Source organism: Accipiter gentilis, chromosome 4 (assembly GCF_929443795.1).
Source record: "Accipiter gentilis chromosome 4, bAccGen1.1, whole genome shotgun sequence".
Lineage (NCBI taxonomy): Eukaryota > Metazoa > Chordata > Aves > Accipitriformes > Accipitridae > Astur > Astur gentilis.
In genome coordinates this window covers 6,792,939-6,814,941 of record NC_064883.1, presented here as the reverse complement: position 1 = coordinate 6,814,941, position 22,003 = coordinate 6,792,939, and positions in this window count along the sequence as shown.

The following is a 22,003-nucleotide window of genomic DNA, read 5'->3' as shown; positions in this document are numbered from 1 at the left end:
AAGTTGGCAAACACTATGCCATTTGTATTGGCTATAGTTTCAGAGAATATACATAGCCATTACATGGACTGCAGACAATCTGTAAGATGGGCATCACACACGTGAGCGTACTGCCTCCCAGGGTAAAGCTCAAAGAAGTTAGGACAGGACAAGAGTTCATTCCAGGCCAAAAAGAGGAATGTCAGCAAAACAGAAATCTGAATTTGAAAGGTGGTTGTATTTTAAACTCCCTGACACCATTATATTATGAGACCCTCAGGAAAAGAATCCCCCAAGCAGCTTTTGTTGGAAAGTATCTAGCAACCAATACAACAAATTTCAGTTTTGAAGGTAAAATGACAATTCATAGGGATAAATGGGAAGGCACATACATTTGAAATGGAACAGTAATTTCCAAACGGGATTACCATGAGCAGAATAGTTCTACACACAGTGTGGCCATGGAGGATTTCTGGGTTTAAAGCAACCACCACTGTAATATTCAAGTGTTAACGTCAAAAGGTGCTCATTATGAACATCAACACAAGCATCCCACACCCTAACATTCAGCAGCCCAGCTCAGTCAATTTACTGCATTCCTTTTTGCACTAAGCTTTACAAAAATAAAAAGTAGAAATCATTTTTGTCTCAGGATTGTTCTTCCCATCTAATCCTGCATCTGTTTACTTCCTAAGTTTGCTACATTTTCTTCCTTTCTTGCATTTTCCATCACCATTAGTTCTTCTGCACAGTAACTGTAATCTCTATTTATTTATTTTCCCTCTCTTTTTTTTTTTCTCACCCATTTTTTTTTATAGCCTCTTTATAACACCATCCAACTCAACCATTTCTTTCCTTATTTCCTGGTCATTTCCCTATAAAGAAAAATCCTAGGCCTGCCACTAATGAACTAAGTGGTTACTGAACTAAGTCATGCAGTGGGACAGCAGAATTGGTCTGTGTCAAGATTCAGGCAGTAAACCACCAGGCTCTAACCAAAATCTCATGCACTATTACCTTCTCACAATGCTGCAGTTGCCTCCATTGACAATGGGAAAAAAGGGGCAGGGGCACTGAAAAAAAGAAAAAAAAAAAAACAACCAAAGTAGGATACCCCACTCATTTTCTCCTGTATTCTGCTTTTACACCTTCAGATATATAAAGACATATATTTGTGTTGCGCTCATGATAACTACTAGATTCAATTTAAGAAACACAGCTTAACCCAAATTCTGTAAATACTATCTTTTTTCACAAGGCATACTGAGCTCTTGTGATAACTTTGCTTTGACCCGTCAGTTGGTTACCTACCACAAATAATTTACTCTCTAATGAGTCCATTCAAAACATTTTATTTTATGAAGCAATTTTGTAACACACTGTCTCAATAGACTTATCTGGTAGCTGTGTTTCTCAAAAATGAAGTTTTGGCATAAAGCAAACTGTTCTCAACCTTTTTTGCATCTTCTTTCCTTAACCTAAAAGCACTTGGTTCCCACACCCTTCTTGGTGGGACACATTGCAGATATATCATGCTGTCGGGCCTACCACTGAAAGTGCACAGTCATATTCCTATTTTCTAAAAACCACTTCTAACAACTTACCTCAGCATTAAAAGAATGAGGTTATAGCTGGGAATTTTAGGCAATAAGCAAGTGAGCAATAAGAAAAAGGAAAAGGCTGATGCTTGATCTCCTGGCTCCATCCCCTGACTCAGTAAGGGGAATTGGTACAGCAGTCATCAATTCCAGCAGCCTACACGGTATTGAGTCTTCATTTCACTCAGAAAATCAGACAACCTATCACAAGAAACCTTAAATAGTTAAATCCTATTTAAAAAAATGCATAGCTGCAAGGTAGATGATGCCACACACAAAATCAGTCTTATCCCTTCCAAGATGTGCATAAAAGTCGCATCATCGTTCCCAGACCAACGACTGACCTCTGTACTTCATAAACTTCTCTTCCCAGAGTCCCTGTATTTCTCCTGCCATGCACTGTCAGTGGCAACAACAACGACAAGAAACGGCAATTTCCTGCTTTGAAAACACAAAGAAATGCCACAGATCTGATCCTTTTGTTTAGAGAAACTGGCTGATGAAAAGAGAGTTTTATTTCAAAGGTACCTTGATACCAGAAGTCTCCCAGACTTTGGAAATCTCTCAAAGAAACAAGTTAATGAAGGTTAAGAGTTGAAAGACTTGTTTCAGTCAGAACAACAGAAGTTGTGCAACAGAGAAGCGGTACCTTCTTCTTTCAAGTTGTTTTAATGTTTAAGATTTAGTATGTGATCTTACATTTATATCTTGATGGTATGTTTTAAGTCTTGGCATTTATGTACAAGGGATTAACACTTGAATTTATGCTCTCTCCACGGCTGTTCAGGAACCTGTTAATTTTTTGCCATGGTAAATCCAAAGGTCTTATACATGGCCAAGAAACAGCCCAGTACAACAGAGGCAAGATAGAAAAAAAGAATAGTAAAGATCTTTTATCTTCAAAGACACTGAACTGTACAAAAGATTTAATACAATGGTAAATGGCTAGCATTTCTCTAACCATAAGATAAAATGTCAACAAAATTGATCTCACATGAAATAAATGCTTCCACTGACTGGCTTATGAGGACCATTGAAAAGAAACATGTTTCCTCAGTTTTCTAATTTTTCTTATCCTAGATGTTATGTTATCAACCACTCATATTCAAAATACTCTGATAGGGTCCCTAAAAGTTACAGCTTCAGAGTACTATTTAAATTCGTTCTTGTTTTACTTGCCTTTGTCCTCTTACAGTTGATTTCCCCCAAAACGTAAGGGCCAGAGTAGTGCAAAAGAGTTACTTAACACTGTCGTAAATCACAACTGTAGGAACTACTGCACTAAGGACACTCAGGCATCACAAGTATCACAAAGAAAATGCTCAGAATCAGGCAAAACTACAGTTTGCGCTGATGAATCCTAGGGTCTTAGAAAACAACAGTGGAAGTAATAAGTAAATGAAAAAGCAGCAGACGCTTTCTTAGGGAAACATGCAAAGATAAAGAAGGGGATTTTTAAATTAAAAGCACACAAGTCTCCACATTTAACAGTCCACACATCCTAAGGATTTAGGACAGTCAGCGTAAATTTCCAAATGTGTAAGTCCATGTTATCTGCACTTTACTTTCACATTTTCTATGTAGTGGGTGATGTTATACGTATGTATTCACCCTGTCCTGGCCTATATGGTAACTATTCTGATTCCTTATTTTAGTATATTCTACCTTTGATCTCTTTGTGCAATTAAATGGATGACTTCTTCCTTTGCTTGCCCTAATAAAACACAAGCTAACTGTGCAGTCACTTAGAATCCACATATCTGGAGAATTTTTTATTCATGAGGCACTTTAAAGATTTTGCTTCTTGTTCTAAAAATCAGTTCCCTTCAAAAAGAATTAAAAAAAAAAAAAAACACCAGTGTTAAGCACCCTATATACAAACAATCAAAGCCCCCCCACTTTTTGACGCTGTAGTGAGACACAGGACAAAATCAGCAGCACCATGAGACAAACTGGAACCACAAGTCTCAATAGGCAGTAACTTTAGAGTCTACTTATGCCTTCTTAAAGGCCAATATTGCCAATCATTTACTTCCTGAGTTTCCTTCCACGATATCTTTACTTAACACATGTATCTAGTGCTGCTGGATTTTTTTCCACCTCTACACAGCACTGATCAACAGAAATACAGCTCACATACTTACTAGGAAATTTTCAACATTATTTCATTACCCACGCAAATGGCTGTTAAAACAGAATTTTAAAGCCTGTAGTATGTGAAATATGTATGGGTTTCTTGTATTAGACTTACTTATAGGAAAGGAAAATTATAACCACACAAGTGAAAATAATTTTCTTCTCATTCACAACAGTCTGAAATTGTTTTCCAAAAGCAAATGGCAAAGTCCTCTTCTGTGCCTTTGCCTGCAATGAAATCCAATAGATGGGGGGGGGGGGGGGGGGGCGGGGGGGAACCCGACACACACATTCTCTGAATGCTACACTGTCTCATAGTAGTATTTTAAAATTCTACTAGGTCATGCTTGTCAAGCAGCTATTGCAGGTTTAAAAAAAATGTGATCACTCACTTATTTTTCGCTATAAAAAAATCACCAGTTTGCACTACAGATTGTGCCACAAACTCTCTGATGAATGTATATATACAGTGTAATAATAGCTACCGGCACTTCTACCATATCAGGGATAAGGCAAATCTTTCTTATTCACCATGTGTCTAACAACAGGCAAAGCTTTTTTAAAAAAGAAAATTGCTTGTTAGTTTTTTGTAAAACATTATACTTTTTTTTAGTATCCTTAATAATCTCTTTTAGGACTAAATTATCTTAGTAAACAGCAGCAATATGACAAGTATAGAGCATCCAAGGAGAGAAGCTTCCCATTTCTGATGCAAACCGGTATGTAAACATAAGTATTCTTTCAACCGTTGGTAAGAACAGAGCCTTTCAGCAACCGGCTGTTATGAAAAGCTTGTGTCTATATAGCTACTTAGTACGAAAAAAATAAAACAGGAGAACTGTAAAAACTCTCAGGAACATTTGACAATATCCTCACTAAAGCCATAGCACACAGTGTTTTCAAACATTGGTCACCCTTCACTTCAGTAAGAAAACTGTGTTTGGAAATAAATGGCATCATATGGAGCTTAGTTTAGCAATTATTCACATCGCGGTAGAAACCGGAGTGCCTAAGAGAGTTCAGGGGTCTGTTGTATTCATCACAGTATATGGGAATAATGCGGAGTTCGGAGAGCTTTCACCCTAACGAAACAAGAAGTAGCATAAAAAGGAGAAAAAGGAGCATGAAAAATGTATCTGGAGTCGCACAATGGCTTGTGGGGAGGCAGGAGCGCGGTGCCAGGCAGGAGCAGCCTCCCCGCCTGCCCCGCTCCCCTGCGGCCGAGGAGCAGCATGCCGCTGCAGCAGGGAACAGAGCCCTAGGAAAGCAGAAAGCGTTTCCAAGCACTAACAGCAAAGGATTCCCAGCACTACGCTTTGTACAAAAATAGGTTATCTACAAGCAAGACACATGGGAGGGTTATCTGTGGTCTGAGCTATATAGCAGCTCAGGTTCTGTAACTGTGCTTGTTAAGTTTCTGAGAGCAGGTGCTTGAATTATGCCAGCTGGTTTGATAATTAATTAGCCTTTTTGTTTGTGTGAGGTGGAAAAAAATGCAGCCTCTGAAGGACTTGCATAAGGTTCGTATTGCACCTGCAATCCCAGGTTAGCAAAAGCAGCAGAGCAGCTCTTTTCCTTCACTTTCTAGCAGACATAAAAATCACATCTGGACAACACTTGTGCGTTTTAGTGCCTGTGAGGATAAACTTTGCCTCAGTCAGGTATTTTCAGAGGCAAGAAGGCAGGCAATGTGTCCTAGCAATACACAATACATCTGCTGAATCTACACATACAGCTGTCCAAGCCTCACTGCTGCTACCGTCGGCCTTCCAAGCAAAGGCAGTCAAGTCCTTGAGACATTTTACATCCTGCACTTTCACTTCTTCTACACCTTTTCCCCCAATCATCATGAAAGCAGTAGTAGAAAGACCCCAGGTCCTATACAAAATCAGAAAGAAACTATAGCTTGGGAAACACTGTAATCAAAATTAAACAAACAGGGGAAAAAGGAAAGAGCGTGTCCAATGTTGCCTCTCAGCATAACCTTCATATGAGTTAATACACACTGAGGCACTCACCTGGGTAAGGAAAAATCTGGCAGCTTTGGGAATGGGAACAGGCTCCCACCAGATCAGCAGCAATGAGGTCCTTTACAGTTATTTACAGCTAACCTTCATGTTTACAATCTGAATAAACTCAATATTGTTAACAACAGAGTTTGATAACACGCTGTTTATCTCTTTTGCCAGATGATGCTGAATAGGCTAACATAGTCACAATTTCTTGCGTAAATGAATGACGTTAATACTGGAGCCTGTCTCTAAAAACATTGTCCTTTTTCTGGGAATACGGAGTCTAAATATTTTGGTTTATCTTTGATTTGAAGAAAAGCAAAGCCTCCTCAGTATTCATACCTTTGAGCAACTTAGGTTCAGGTAACTTCAGACTATCATATGCGTATCCTTTCAGACTTCTATTTTCCATTTAATTTAAACTCTCTATATGTGGTCAGTTGGTCAAAGGTAGCCTTCTGCAATGCCCTGGTTAAAAGTCTAAAATAGACCTGATACAGGACCTTCCTCTTGTTATTTCAGAGACCATTTGGCTATTAAATCTGCCAGCTGTCATCTCTCCGGCATGTTTTTTGCCTACCACTGTTAGTGGCATTTGTTCTCCAAACTATATTTGAGAATTGAAAGTTTCCCACAATGAAACAGTTCCCAGTTCTCTCTCTTTCTCACTAACAAAAGCACTGAACTTTCCAGCCACATCCAAGTCTAGCCTAGAGAGTTTATGACAAGTTCCCAATATTTCTAGGGTCCCTTGCCAGCTCTAAGCTTAGTTCTGCAGAGTAGAACAACATTTAATTTTTCTTGCAGTCATAAATGTCAGTGGCAGAAACCAATCTTTTTCTCCTTAGCTACAGTTTTATTGCAGTTCTAGGACTTTCATCCAGCCTGAACTTTCCTGAGTGAACTCTTAATATTGATGTGAATCCATTTTCACTTTCTATTTTCCTGCTATTGTTTGGTTTACACCAGAATGTGGTGACTTAGAAATAACCTTTTTCCTCTTCACAGGGACAGCCTTCCTGATCCTGAGCTTGTTTTGTTTTACCTTGTGTAAATTCTGTCAAGTGAGTAACATCAGCGTAAAATAAATGGCTTAAGTGCGCGATAAAAGAATTTCATTGTCCTATTCAGAACTTCAGCCAAAATATTAAAGTTGTGGATCCACACAGAGTGTAAATATATTATTTTTAAATTGGTGCCAAGCAAACACTAGTTTTATTATTCACTGTATGTATATTAAGTGTCTGTTACAGACTTAATTTATGACACAGGTGCAAGGTAGGCTGGAACGACGTGCATTGCAAATAATGACTATGAAAAGGCCATGCATTTCTGCTTGTTATTGTTCTTATTAATAAATAAACAAGCCCTCAGAACAGTGGAAAGCAGACAAAGTAGCACACGATGATTCATTGCCGGCTGGGAAACATTTAACGGGAAAAACCTGTAAAACAACCAAAGGCAGAGACTAACTGCGCGGGAGGGGAAAGAATCACCACCACCCAGGAAGAGGATTGCAAGAGCTTACTATCTACAAGGCACAACAGCAGTCTGCAGGTATTATGCTGAAGCTGGGATGGATACAAGACCTCTCTGGGATACCAGATGAACCTCAGGACTAAAGTTTTTAGGCCTGAATTCTTTTCCGGTTAGCATGAGTAACAAATATCAGACAAAAAATCCAACACCCTTGTTTTCAGCTAATGACCCACAGGAAGGCAATGATGGAAACCCAGGACCTGCCTTAAGTTGTCTAGTGGTTTAGGGTACATCAGGCTGCAACTCCTCTGAAAGGCTTCTCTCACACACACACCGCAGTTTTCTTGATCTTGGGCCCTCGTTTTGTTTTTCTGCACAAGTTCTGCCATATAAATATCACCACCACAGTGTAAATGACCTAAATGTGAGACAGAATGCTTTTATGGGCATCCATAATAATTACTCTTCTATTTTCACTTGAATTATGCTACTGCCTAGTAGTGGTTACCATAAGGAAAAATTACTTCTGGTGTTCAGCTTCCATTTCTTTTCAGGAAAATCCTATTTATAATCTATTTTTAGGTTTTTTTCTTTCTTTCTTATTTGTGTTTAGTAGTTAGAAATATCTGTAAGGCATATATTCCCCTTGAACAGGCACCAAGTTCATGTATTAAATCTATACTAAAGTGCTTTTTAGAAATCTTCATAGGAACCATTTTCTCCTGTGAAAAGCCCAACTTGCCTTTCAAGAATGACTGCCACAAAACAGCGCAAGAATGAAAGAGACCTGCAGGCAACTTGGAGCTCCTCAGGGGGAATCCATGCCTATTATAGACTACTGTCAAGCTTAATTCACATTCTAGTTTGTTAGCTTACATTCTCCTAAAAGCACTTTTGTGGGTTTTCTACCTTTTCTACCAAACCCTGGGTTATTCTGTTCCATACCTTCAGTGCATTTTTCTCCTTCATGTTAGTTGTTGCCCATAAGAAAAAAAGTTGCTTAACTGTACATTCTCCAGCTCACCAAAGAGAAGGAACATCATTATCCATCAGCAGGCTTTACAGTTTCGATATTAAAGCTAACATAACCTCTGCATCAGATTATGAGAAAATTGATATATTCCTTCTGTTTTCTACTTGTAATTCTTTAAGGTGCAAGGCTGAACTACTGTTGATATTGATGTGCCTCAAAAGCAGACATACGCAACTTTCAAAACCACCAGAATGAGTTTTCTACTCAAACTGGTGGGCTAAAAGTTGTACACTAATAACTGTAAGACAGACACAGCAATTTATTTTATGCACCCATAAAACATGAAGCTCTGACAAATTCACGTGCTACAGAAGTACGCTGAGTATGGCTCACTGGGAATTTTCAAGTGAAACAGATTTAATTGGAAAATTTGGAATCCCTGAACCTGAAATACCATCTAAAAAAATCTAAGTTGCCACTGATGTTTAACAAAATATAGACAATTCCCAGACAATTAACCTAATAGTCTTTGGGCTTTCTAAGACTGCTTTTCCAGGGCAGACCCTGCTGTACAGAATACCACAGGTTTTCACCTTTGTGATACCAAACTGGGGGGGGGGGGGGGGGGGGCCACTGGAAATTTGGACCATGTATGCTAAGGAACCCTAACCCTTAATTCCTTATCTCAAGGAATTTGAGAACCCAGTTTTAAAGTTTCAGAAACTATGTCATATGCACATTAGTAAATACTTTCATTTCAAATAACTAAACAAGAAAAGGTTTCAAAAAGCTTTCAAAAAATCTGCTGTTTGCTTCAGATAAAGCTCAAACACCAACTCCCCACATTTCCCATACAACAGAAATTCCAGGTTTGGAGCACTCTTGCTCAGGTATCTTGATAATGTGTACTTTACTGATACTACCTCAATAAATGCCTGGGTCCTTCTTTGTTATGCTTTTTCTATCCAACCATTTTTAAAAATTATTTTGAGCTGTTATTTTTCCATTAGTAACCACTATAGAATGACTGAAAAATAGTCACCATCCTTGCTTCATTTATTGTGAAGAGACCATTTTCTTTCTGCAAGTGCTTTCAATTAGCTGGGTGTTTGAAGGTCAAGGAAGAATGCGTTCACTCTGCAAGCAAAGCCAGTTTGCCCACCACAGATACCATTTTCCTATTATCTTCTGGTCTGAGCGGGAGCATGCATTTTTCATCTTTTACAGGAGTCATAACCAGCTTACTCTATAAACAGAAACTTTTTTAGGAAACCTGAAAACTTATATTAACCCATTGTCTATGGAGGGACATTTTTTATAGCCCTTAGTTCCAGATAGAATACCTCATTCAGATGGCTGCCAATTAAGGCCTTATAAAATGTAATTAATCTGTCTTTCCTCTACACATACAGTCAGCATGCTGCCAGAATACACTTCTTCATGATTCTCAAAAACTATTTTCAGATAAATTGCTAAAACTTTGGGTGTTATTAACAATCTCATATTTTCTTTCCTTCGATAAGTCCTTGCCTTTCACTTCTGAAGCAATGTGCTGTAGGGATGGGAACACACATTTCCAACCTGCAGGTAGTTTTCTGCTTGTCTATTCATACAATACTTTTGTCATCAGGTGCAGTTCCCTGAGAAGCCTGAACTGTCACAGCAGAGTATTTGATTAGCTAAGGAAAGAATCAGATTTCACCCTGGGCAGACCCATAACAACAACAATAAAAAACTTCACCCCTCTCACCTTTGTCCCTGAACTCTCTAAGGAAGCATTAAGCATCAAATGGAGAGAGCAGTCACTTGAGTAGCTAATAAATGTCATTATAACTGGAAACCAAAATTTCCTGAGGTACTCTCCACTTCAACTAAAATCACTGAGTTACAGTTTCCAGCTAGAGAGACAGGACTTCTAAGACTCCAGTGCTGTATCAAACATATAGCTATGCTGTTAAGACAAGTTTCTTGCTGTTTCAACAGTTCCTTTCCATTCATTTTAAAATCAAGTGTTAAAAGCCTGAAAGCAAAACACTGCACATCTACCCAAAAGGTAATTATTTTCAAACTTCCAGTTCAGCAAAAATTTCAAAAATAATTCATTCTTGCTCAAAATGAGATAGTACCCACCCCCACCCCAGCATTTACTTTATCAGTGAACTTAAACCAGATTTGTTTATTTTTGCCTTCTATGTACTTCTGCAGTGGATGATAACTAAAATATATTTAAATTACAAATAATTAAAGATTAGACTAATATCTGCTTCTGGAAAGCTGAGCCAACCTAAGAAAAAAAAAAAAAGAGAAAATTCAAAGCTAAATCAAAACAGGCTGCCCAGCTGGAGCTGAAAGCCTTTCCTACTTTCTTCTTAGTCTCCTACCTATTTTCTGTCTACTCCATTTCACACCACACTCCATTTCACAAGTGAAGGAAACAACTAGCCCCCAAATTAAGTTTCCTTAAGGAAGCCCATTAACAACTGGATCAACTTCCATCAAATTATCTCAACTCAGACTCAATGGCTCCTTTCCCCACACAGCAGGTTTTGTCATTGGGATCTGAATACGCTTGTGTCCAGGACATAAAGGACTTTATACCCTGGGTGGTCTTTAGCTACCATTTTAATTTGCTTCCTAGCCAAAAGGTTTCTAGTCAATTGTGATAATCCTTCAAAAGAAGAGCCACAGGAGTAGGTAGCAAGCACCAGCAATAAGCCTCTGGGGAGGCAGCAAGGAAAATCAGGTGAGAAGGAATAAGCAAAAATTCATGAGGGAGCTTTGTGTGTGTTAAAAAATAAGGACAGCAGAGCTGGTAATTGCTGGGAATGGCAAGAAGCAGGCAGAAGTCCTGAAACAGAAATGGCCACAGCAAAATATTCTGCAGGGGAATTACAAAAGGTTTTGACAGTTAAAAATTCTCCATGATTTTTGACAGCTAACAGCAGTGCAGGACCTGACAGCAAGGCATAAATGAACTGTGTGCCTGCATAGTCTGTGACAATCCATGCCTCCAGAAGCTTTCTTTTTAATAGAGAGAGTACATAAATTGCCAAAGCAGCAGCAGCACAGGCAGGAAAAGCGACTTGCCAGTGATAGATACCCAGCAGACTGATGATGAAACCAGAAACAGGCATGAGGTCTCCCAAGTCATAGGCCAGCACCCCTCCAACAGCCTATACAAACTTAGCCTATGTCAAACTTTGCTAAGCACTTAGCACTCCAGCTTGCTCTCACCCCACTTTGGTACCAGTGTACATCCTGCATTTTGTTGAGCAGCTGGCTGGCCACCAACACCCATAGCCCAGTCCCCTGCTAGTTTGCACAAGCCATTCAACTGCTCAAGAATTACAGGATCCGTCTGAAAAGTGCACCAGTCCCCAGCGTTGAGTTCTAGGTGACACTTGAGGTGGAGGCTGTGACCTTGTTATCTTACTCAATTACAGTAAGAAATGAATGCAACATCATTCTACTGCTGGCCAGGCAATTTGCACATTTCCTGAATGCAATTTTGAATGCTAGTAACACCCAATCCCTGCCACAGAGCAAGCAGCAAAGCAAAAGAAAATAAAAGGCAAAAGCAGGCAAACAACATAAGTATGTGCCTAGAAAGACAATAATGTTATGAGTATCAATATATGGGTAAGAGGGAAAAAAGGTTGGAGATCTACATGGTGATAAGAAAACTTGAAATAAAACAAGAGTATTTAACAAGTATTTAATATATGTAGACATCGGGATTGTTTTTTTAATAACACGTAATTTGTAAGATGACAGCATTCTCTTGCATTGGGCATATGGTTTTGATGAAGTGGCATAGGAAAAGCAAATGCAGAAACTTACATGAGTACTAGCTATAGTGCAAAAACTGGTGACATCACAGTTACAGTGTAACCTTGAACTTTTTTTATTTGTAAATGTAGAGTGAGTTAATTAAAGTTATAAAGCTATCACTGAAGACTTTTTCAGCCTGGCATAAACACCTTGGCCCAGTGTTGCACTAAGGTAGCACTTTATGGTCTGTCTTTGACACTACAGAAGAAAACTTGCACACAGTCCATAGTCCAGAGGAGCTACACTTCCCAACACAAGTGTTGAGCCTCTGCTCCTCTCCTGACTGCTGTTAGCATCTTGCCCTCTCCACAGCCCCTGGTCTTGCAATCCTTAGAGGCCATCATGCACTGCATTACAAGAAGCGTGCATAGTCTAAACTATACCCACAATGTGATCTTTATTTATACAAATGAACACTCATTTTCACAAGAAACCCTTGCTTCTTTTGTAGTAGAGGGATGATGCTGAGGTTCAAGGAAGTTGTTCATTTCTGTCGCATCCCTTAAGAGGCTTATAAACTTCAACAAAATAACAAAACTAATGTCTTCTCCATGACCCTTCTTCTTTTAGTACTCTCCCTGTTGCCACTCTCTTACTACAGTTTTATTATATTGTTATATTTCCCTATTTCGTTATAAATTTTTCACATTCAAATGCTGTCCAATACTTTTTTTTGGATAATAGACACTACCAAGAGGAATAATCCAGGTCCAAAACCACTTCTAGCTCACTCATGCATCTCTAGCAAGTGACTTGTAATAGTGGTTTGTAATAACACTGTGTAGTAAAGCATTTCTGAGTGATTTTTAAAAGGAACTTGTCCATTTTACCCCCCTTTTTCAACTCTTGCTTTCACAGGAAAACCTGGATAAGAAGATTCTGAAGTGACTGCCACTTCTCTTAAGCTCTCTGAAGAACCAAGCAATTACTGCATACACTCCTGACAATTTTACTTACCTTAATTCTGCTCCTGAAGACCTACTTCCAGTTACCAAAAGAACCACAACATAAAATCACTACCTGAACCATAAATGCACACTAGTTGGAACATCATGGCATAATGAGGAGCACCCAGGAAACATATCCAAGCTATTTTGTGTCTGAAACAGAGTTGTGATGTCCTCTTCCCTTTTTACTGCCTTGAGTAATTATTCAGAGAAACTCAGATACTGAGAAACAGTCCCAGGTAAGAAACCTGGACCCACATACATAAAGAGATTTGTCTATGGTGACACCTGAGAAATAGAAATCAGGTAGTTGAATCCAGTACCTATGTACAATATACAATGAACAGGAAAATTTGGAAGCATTAGTCTTCTTGCAATAGGCTAAGGATGCAGTGGAAACAACGTCTGCATAGACATAACACCTTTAGCGGATAGGGAACATGGTTTGAAACAATGTGATCTATATTTCACATTTGGAGCCTCTCCAGCTCTCTGAGGCTGAAGCTTGCCTCCTACTGACTAACCAAAATGTAGTCACGCTTCCGGAGAAGCAGGGGAAGGCTTGGATGCAGGCCACTAAGCAGTACGCATAGTTTGGTACCCTTTGAAAGGCCTGAGACTTTCATTTGTTCTGAAAGGTAAATATTCTGCCTTCATAAGAAGCTGAGCCCTGCTACAGTGGGGCTGACTGCAGCAGGCTTGCGTGGAGAATGATATTAAGAAAGCAGCAATCCACACTGCTGAGCCACTTCAAATAGCCAGACTCACAGGAAGGACATCTGGAGGTCTGAAAAGCTGCCCAAAAGGCTTGTTCCCTATTCTGAGACAAGTCACTATGACCACACTCTTTTATAAATGTGTCATGTGCAATGCTGCATTCAAAATAAAACTTAAGATACTAAGCATGAAAGTGGATCAAAGCAGCTGTTGCTTTTTGAAATCTTTCTCCAACTTGCTACTGCTCTCCCCCTCAGCTGGCCCATCCTTAATATGGGGTAACGATACAAAAAAGTTTTGAAGATCATTTCCTTAAAATTTCAGGGTCACTTTTCCTTCCGTGTGAAATACAGTCTTTTTATCAGGTCTGTTCTCTTTTATAACCTTCTACATTTCTCTCCAGTCTGCCTTTCTTTTCCCCTTCACATCTGTCTCCTAGAAATCTATCCATCCACATGCACTTCTACTCTATATGCCAAATTATTCCTGTCATCACGTTACAAAAATGAACGTTACAAGAGCGATAAAAACCAAGATGACATCTGTATCCTCTTAGTGTCCTTATCGTCTCTGTCATACTCTATACTCTTACTGCAAGAGCAGGATTTAATATGCGTCCCCTGCCCCAAGACACCAGTGTGCAATGTCATGTACTACCACACACATGCAGTTGTAGGTGATCCCTGTCCTGAAAAAAATGAGAAGCAGACAAAAAGAGGACAAGACAGAAAAGGTGAAACACCCTGCCTAACCAAGTGGTGCAGTCCCAGCCCACACCACCTCGCTTCTGTTTCCACTCAACTATTTCTTCTTGTGCCAAGTCAAGTCTTGGATCATTAAACTCTTTTAACAATTTTGTGCAGCATCTAGGCATTATTATCTAATTGTTAAAGGACTGCTTGTTGATGAGTTGTTTTTATACCTGCATGCCATCCCAAGCATTCGAAAGAAGTGTGTTTCAGCTGAGGCAAAGACAATTAACACTGAAAGTAGTACTGTGGCTTTGGGATGATAACCTACTTTACTGGACATAATTGTGGTTTGCAAACACCTCTTTCTTCCTAACACACAACTACCTTTTTCTTAATGACCTTTGTAGTACAAATATTTCTTTTTGAGCTATGTTAGCTTAATCAGCTGAGTTACAGTACTTCAGCACATTATACTTGATTAAAGCTTCTAATGATGGACTGTCAGAGTAGTTAGATAAGATTTTTCTGTGAACTTGCAGACTACATATGGCAGATATTCAGATCTGAATAATTCAAAGGCAACAAAAGCAAAATTACTTGCATTAACATTTTACACATTGCATTTAAGTCTAACCTAACAAAGTTATCTTGAAAGGGATTAAATACTCTGAGTGGAATACCTTGTCTCTTGCTATGCTTGAAAGCATTTACAGTAAAGGGATTACTGGCTGTGTTAAGAGATGTGTTTGTTTATTTACTTTCTGTATTTGGTATTTGAGTATTTAGAGCGATTTGCTGTAGAATACGTTGCAAAAAGCATAGGTTGTCTCCTTTCAAAGAAAGTAGTCAGATGAAATGCAATGGGAAACCTGCAAGTAGGATAGATTCAAAAGCACACATTCTTGAAATCCACAGTAGTCTTCTGGTGTTCAGGTGTTATTTTTAATTACAGCAGTATTGTCAAGCGGTGCCATATGGCAGTTGTATGTAATACATCGCCCCACTACGTTGTGACCTTCTGATAGGAGACAAAAAAATCTGCCAATTTTGGCACTCCCCATAGAGATGGCCCATCTTCTTCATCTGTGATTAGCACCAGTGCTGTCAAAGAGGCTGCACCAGGGTTCTTTGCTCTCATGTCCCTTCAAGCAACTCTTCTTTTCCAACAGGTGAGCAATAAAGCTAAAAATACACACACACACACATGCACACCCCTTATTAAACCACGGACTTAGTTATTTGCTTGCTGACTGGCACTTGCTAATCAATCCCAAGGCTGGGTGGGGTGTTTTGCTTTGGTGAAAGAAGCTAAAGCCTTCAGTCAAAGTTCTGGCGAGACAAAAGACTGATCTTCTCCTGACACTCTTCAGTTGCTACTACAGACAGGTAAAAAGTCAGTCTCATCCCACACTATTTCTGCTTTCTGTGCACCCCGCTAAGTCAGAAGCAAATGAGCAGGATTTGTTCTGGCCTGGCCTCATGGCACTGGCCTCATCATTCAGACTAGCAGTAAACCCTACCTGTGGAGAATGCATTAAGCTCAGAATCCAGCCTACGAAAGAGAAAACCAACCTGAAAAGGCTGGTTGGGGCTGCTACCAACTGGTGGGCAGCTAATTACCAATCATTACAGGTTACCTGTAGTTCACTCACAGGAGTCTCCCTAAACTCCCGGAAACGGAGTCAGTGTGAGAATCTAAGTGATATGAACAGCTTGTTCAACTCTGGCTACTTTCAGTTAACATTTTAATAACCATGATAACAAGAAAGCTTGTATTTTAGAATTTTTTTAAAAGTTTATAAAAAAGAGGTCTCAGTAGCCAAATTTTTCGGGCTATTTCCCCACTACTTTCTCAAAAAAAGCCCAAACAAAAAAAAAACCTACCCCACACATATAAGGGATATTTGAAGACCAAATATGGAGAAGAATTGAAAACAATTGCACAATGTCAATCCCACACAATTAGCTGTGGAATCAGTCTACTACCCAAAACTTTACATCATTATTCCAATATATACATCATGATCCAAGACTTTTAATTTGCAGGCAGATCTTTATACAAAGAACATAAATCATGCCTGTAGTTAATTTTTATTATATACTGTTAGAAATTATTTTACTCAAAACTGAATTTGATAAATTTTCAGTTACCTAGATTTTATCAGCATAAGCCATACTTCCCTATACCAGTGTGGCCAAAGGTATTTCATAACTGTAAACAGTAATACAAAAATACCTTTTTTTTAAAAAAAGAAAAACAACAAACACACTGAGAGCAAACACTGTCTTTAAGAAATCTAAGAGGAAATGTAGTATCTTATGTTGGCTTGAGGCAAACCAGCTAAAAGGTATAACTAAATTATATGACTGCTCTTTCACTCACCCACAGAAAAATGTTAAATTGCAAATGTAGATTTTTTTCTAAATTGACGAAGACATGGTGTTATAAGAAAGGACACTGCATGAGTCTAAAACAGTTCCCAACAGACAAAAACCCACTGAAATAAGTGAGGATTTGAATGCTACCTTGCCACTTAGTTCTACCATGCCAAGAAACAAGACACACAAAACAGAAAATAGATAGCGCCCTTCCTGCACGGTTTCTTTTTATTGTTCTAAGATCTAGTAATACTCATTGATTAGGCAGATTAAGATCTTTGAAGGCTTGAATGGTGCCTTTGTCAGCTTTGCATAGGTATTGGACTTCCATGCACGGCCCCTCTTTGCCTCCTTGACACTTCTTTATACTGCTGATTTTACCATCAGCTGCTTCCTCTCTTCCTCCTTTCCTCCAGTGCTTCCGTCAGGCTGACCAGCAACAGCCTTTCCTTGGCATCCATAACCCTTCATTGTTAAGCAGAACAGCCGTTTGGTTTTTAGGAGTCACAAGCTGGGTTTCTTTTCCACGAGCGATTTGCTTTCACATTTGAAAAGTTTGAGCCAATTTAATAGGGATGAGTGATAGTCTGACAAACTTTTTCCCACTGAACAGAGCACACATGGCATGCCAAAATAGAGCAATGTTTCTTCAGCTTCATACCAATGTGCTTTACTCCACAGATGATAAAAGCAGCTCTGACCACTAATTGTTGGGCCTTGAAGAAAACCCACAAGAATGTGAATGTGGTCCATGTAGTATTCAAGGTGCTCTGAGATAGACTTCCAGTGAACAGACCTTGCTCTCATTTAACACAAACCACAAGATAATGAACAGTTAGCAATCATTCAGCAGGTGATCTATAAGTATAAAACCTTCAAGTGGTAAAAATTTTCTATAGAAAGTTACCCTCCTACCAGCCATTCCTTTTTTTAGCATGTTTTTTTTAATGAGGTGGAGGGTAAGTTCCTTACAAATACTACATTCCTTTTTAAAATCCTATCATAAGTACTTTCTACAGACTATACCATATATACATATCAGCAGCTTCCTTCTTGCACTGAGAAGTGATGTATGACTGTGCAAGAGGAGCTGTGACAGCATGTGCTTGGCTCTACAGTTTTGATTTATTACATTAAGTGGAGAGAAAACAAAGGTTACCTCAAAGTACTTTAGCACATATGTTCATAAAGTTATTTTTAGACTTGCATAGATTTCATCTAAGAAAACAGGTTGGCATATGCTGTGCTGTGTATGCACCATAGACTGCAGACCTGAATGTACCTGAAGAGTCTATAAATTGTGTGATTTCATTTAAAAAGTGAATTAAATAGAAATGATACAACAGGGAAAGATTCATAATTACTGCTGTATTGCCAGACATCTGCCAACAACTGTTCAATATTCTGATGAGCACCAAGATGTCATTGATGCTGTTACTGTTAATTAAACTTAAATTGATGTGTGCCATGTTTAGGAAAGATGATTTCTACTTTTAGTATCAACTGTCTGTGCTTTTGAAGTCACAATATTTCAGTTTAATTTTATTTTTTCTTTCATTATAGACTGGCAATAGCTAGTAAACATTCATTTTTGTTCCACTAAAGAATTTGGTCGTCGAAGGGAATGACAGATTAAATAGCATTTCTATTAACAAATACACTCAAGTGGTGAAAAAGTGGGAATATCATTGCAAATAGGTTCAGTCCAAAGCATTTGGTAAAAGGCTCCAACACCTTACTGTTTTCAGACAATGAACTATTAAAAATTTGGATGAGTGATGCCAAAATTTTCAAACCCTTGTTTTTGTTTCAAGCCAAAATTTATTTATTTGCTTAGGATAATCTCATGAGAGAGGCTTTGTAGTTTCCCAGAACAAGGTTGGGAAACCATGTTTCTATGGCTTTCTCAGATTGGAAGGCTTTGTATCATAATTCACTAAAACTTTTATTCTTTAAAACAGAGGCAACGCACGTAACAGCAGAACAGATTCAAACAGATACAATTAAAAGCATCCTGAAAAAACCCACCAAACCAAACACTGTAATTTACACATGATCAACAGAGGCCTGCCCAGCACTTGTGTTCTCAGTAAGTTCCATTTATGCAGGATTTGTTCTAGCACAGACTTTTACAGCATTTCCCCTGCAATTGTTCCAACAAAGAAACTAAAACCAGAAGAATTCTGTTTGCTCCTTGCTCAACAATTCAAGCTCAAAACCACAGAAGAATATACTGGGAGTAATAAAGACGGAGAGTTCTTACGGAGAGCAAAGATTGTGTCACGACATGTGTTCATGAGAGCTCAGACAATCTAAATTCTGGCCTTTTCCAATTTTAATTGCTTGATTTTTTTAATTGAAATTGCATATCATTATAATATGCTGAAGTGAAGATTAGTTCTAAAACACCATCATAAAATCGCTCCTTTTACCTATGACTGTACTTTTCAGGAGAGTTTCCAACTGTCCTGTTAAACCTGCACTTTTGCTTGGAAACACTGGCTGTTACAGCTCTAGCTAACGTAAAAGGCATAACCAAGTTTAAAGCCCTAGTTTTGTAAATTCAGTTGCCTGAAAACACAGCTGTGTGGCTTGCCTTACCCCAGTACTAACAAAACCCCCAGTGCCCCTATGTTACCAAAGATAGGAGCCTGGTATTTAGCCAGTTAGCCTTGGAAAAGACAAAGCACCTTTGCTGTGGGCTCCACAGGAGGTGTACATGCTCTGGGCACTGTGCTTCTTGCAGGGGAATGCAACCTGCCTCCAAGAGAAGTGGATCGTCATTCATGAAACATTGCAAAATACTACTAATGACTCTAGCTCCGATCCTCAGATCTATCACCTTATTCCAGGCTAAGCAACAAATCGTCTGGGGCAGAGGAAGTGTCTATACTGTTCTGTTTCTACCTGTTTTAACATCAGCTTGGAGATACCTATTTAGCATCTTGTAGAACAGCACAGACATGCCCATAAAGATTTTGACATTGCAAAACTTCTTGAGTATAACATCTAGTTAGATAAAAGGTTTAATGTCTGATTTAATGACTGATGTATCTCAAATGTAAACAAATTAAAAATTTCTTGAATAAAACACTTCAACATTTAAGATGACAACTGTTGTAATTTCAAAATGTCACTTTTCTGCCATTTAATGAACTCTATTTTTCTGAATGTGCTTCTCGCTCATGGTACTTCTAAACAGTGTTTTCAGAAGTCTAACTCCATTCTCATTATGACTACGCAATTGCTTTCATTTGTGAGAAGGAATATTTTAAAGTATCCTCTAATAATTATTAGAAGCTTAGAAGTGTCATAGACAAAGTGGGATTCGCTTGCTAAGAAAACAGCCAGCTTCCCATTCTCTCTCCAAGGAAAATATTTGACTAGTGAAACTGGTTAGAAACCCATCACAAAGACTCCTCCAGAATACGTTTTACTGCAATAAGTGTGCTTCCTTTCAGCCCGTTACTATCCTCCCTGGGTTTGAGGCCAAAAACAAACTTGAAAGGAATTCAAAGTCTGAATCTCATTTAGAACTTTGTTGGATCTCCAAAAGACTAGCAGATGTGCCTGTCTCAGCTTCTCTCATCCTGCTACCTCTGGTGAAGAATTTTATCAGGTTAGTAATTGCAATGAAATATCAATCATTACATAAATATGAAAGGATTTTACAAGGCTTTAAAAATCTGTACATTCTGTGCCCCTCTGCCAAACAGTAACAGATGTTGAGCCAGCTTTCAAACAGATCAGTGACACGGATATCGATGTTTGTTTATATGTATCAGTTCCTGAACACAAATGATGTCAGATTGATCTGGTCGCGATTTTTTTGACAACATATTTTTGGTCTGGGTTCTTTTTATTTTGGGCGCAGATGGGGGAGAAACGTTAGAAAAAATTAATTCACCAAAACCATTGCTAGAAAGTATCAATTTTAATGCACTGGGAAATATTTTTGACAGTCAACACAAAACTTCCAGAAGAAATAAGAAGTTTCTTCATTCTCAAAACAATTTCATACTCAGAAACACCTTTTTTATGTCTTGGTGCACTATGTTGACTCCACTAGTGATACGTTCTCTCTCAGCACTGTCAAATTACTTCATTTTTTTTCTCACAATCAAATACTATTCCAACAACATTTGAGTAATTGAATGGAAGTTCACCTCAACAAGGGTAATAAAAGGAACTTTAGAAAGCCAAAGTTCAAAGGTATTTCTTACACTAAAAAGCTAAACATATTGATCATAAATGAGTTAAGGAAAGACATTACAAACTACTAATAGCAACTCCCTATAGTAATTTAAAACTCTTGCTTAAAATTGTTTTAGGTTACACATGTAAGTCAAATATTTGAACTAAACTGATAGGGCTTAGACACTACAATAGAAATTAGCTGCAGCATATCAGCTGCACCAAACCAGTTATCCATGTGCCTGTTCTTCCCCACTCATATCCTATCCTTCAAAGCAAAGAAAAAAGGGGTCAGTAGCTTCAGATAACGTTGCATTTACCAAAAGATAGTTGTCCCATATTTAAATTGTTTTATGTTGAACCACCAATACATATTTTGTTCAGGTATCACAGTGCCTAGATTTCACTTGAGTTTTACTTACACTTAGACGCTGTGTCAGATCATTTAATTTCCCTGTTTGTCAGCCACAAAAACTGGCCATCATATGTCAAAAGGGTTGCGAGTTGCATGCTGCAGGGGTACTTCCATGCCCCATGAGCTGCTTCATCCTGATCGAATGGTTTTCTACTTCCTTTCTTCAGCCTTGCAACTAAATACCATCTATCCCCTAATTTTCAACCTGGTTGTCTCTCAAACCACAGTGCAGTGAAAATCCTGACAATGACTTATTTTCAAATTATATGTAACATACCATAAATGGTTTTTTAATATTGGAAAGTTTTCAGCTGCAATATGACAACATTTTTTTCCACGTGTTCTCTTGGTTACCCAAAGACACGGTCAGCCTGCTCCTTTTTGAGAGAGTAACACCTAGCGACAATGTCTAAGTACTTCACAGCACATCTAGTACACTCAATGGGAGAGCATGGAAGAATTTGCTGTACCTTAGAGCCCTCCTCAGTGCTCTGGCATTCTGCCACTAAGCCAACCAATTTGCATCTGCAGCTGGGCCAATGCTGTTGATTGCACTCTGAGCATAACTTGTGTCAGGGCCTAAACAGGGAGCTTGCTTATTACTGCATAGGACAAAAATGGTTCCCTCAAACCCAGGAATTTGTTCAGGGT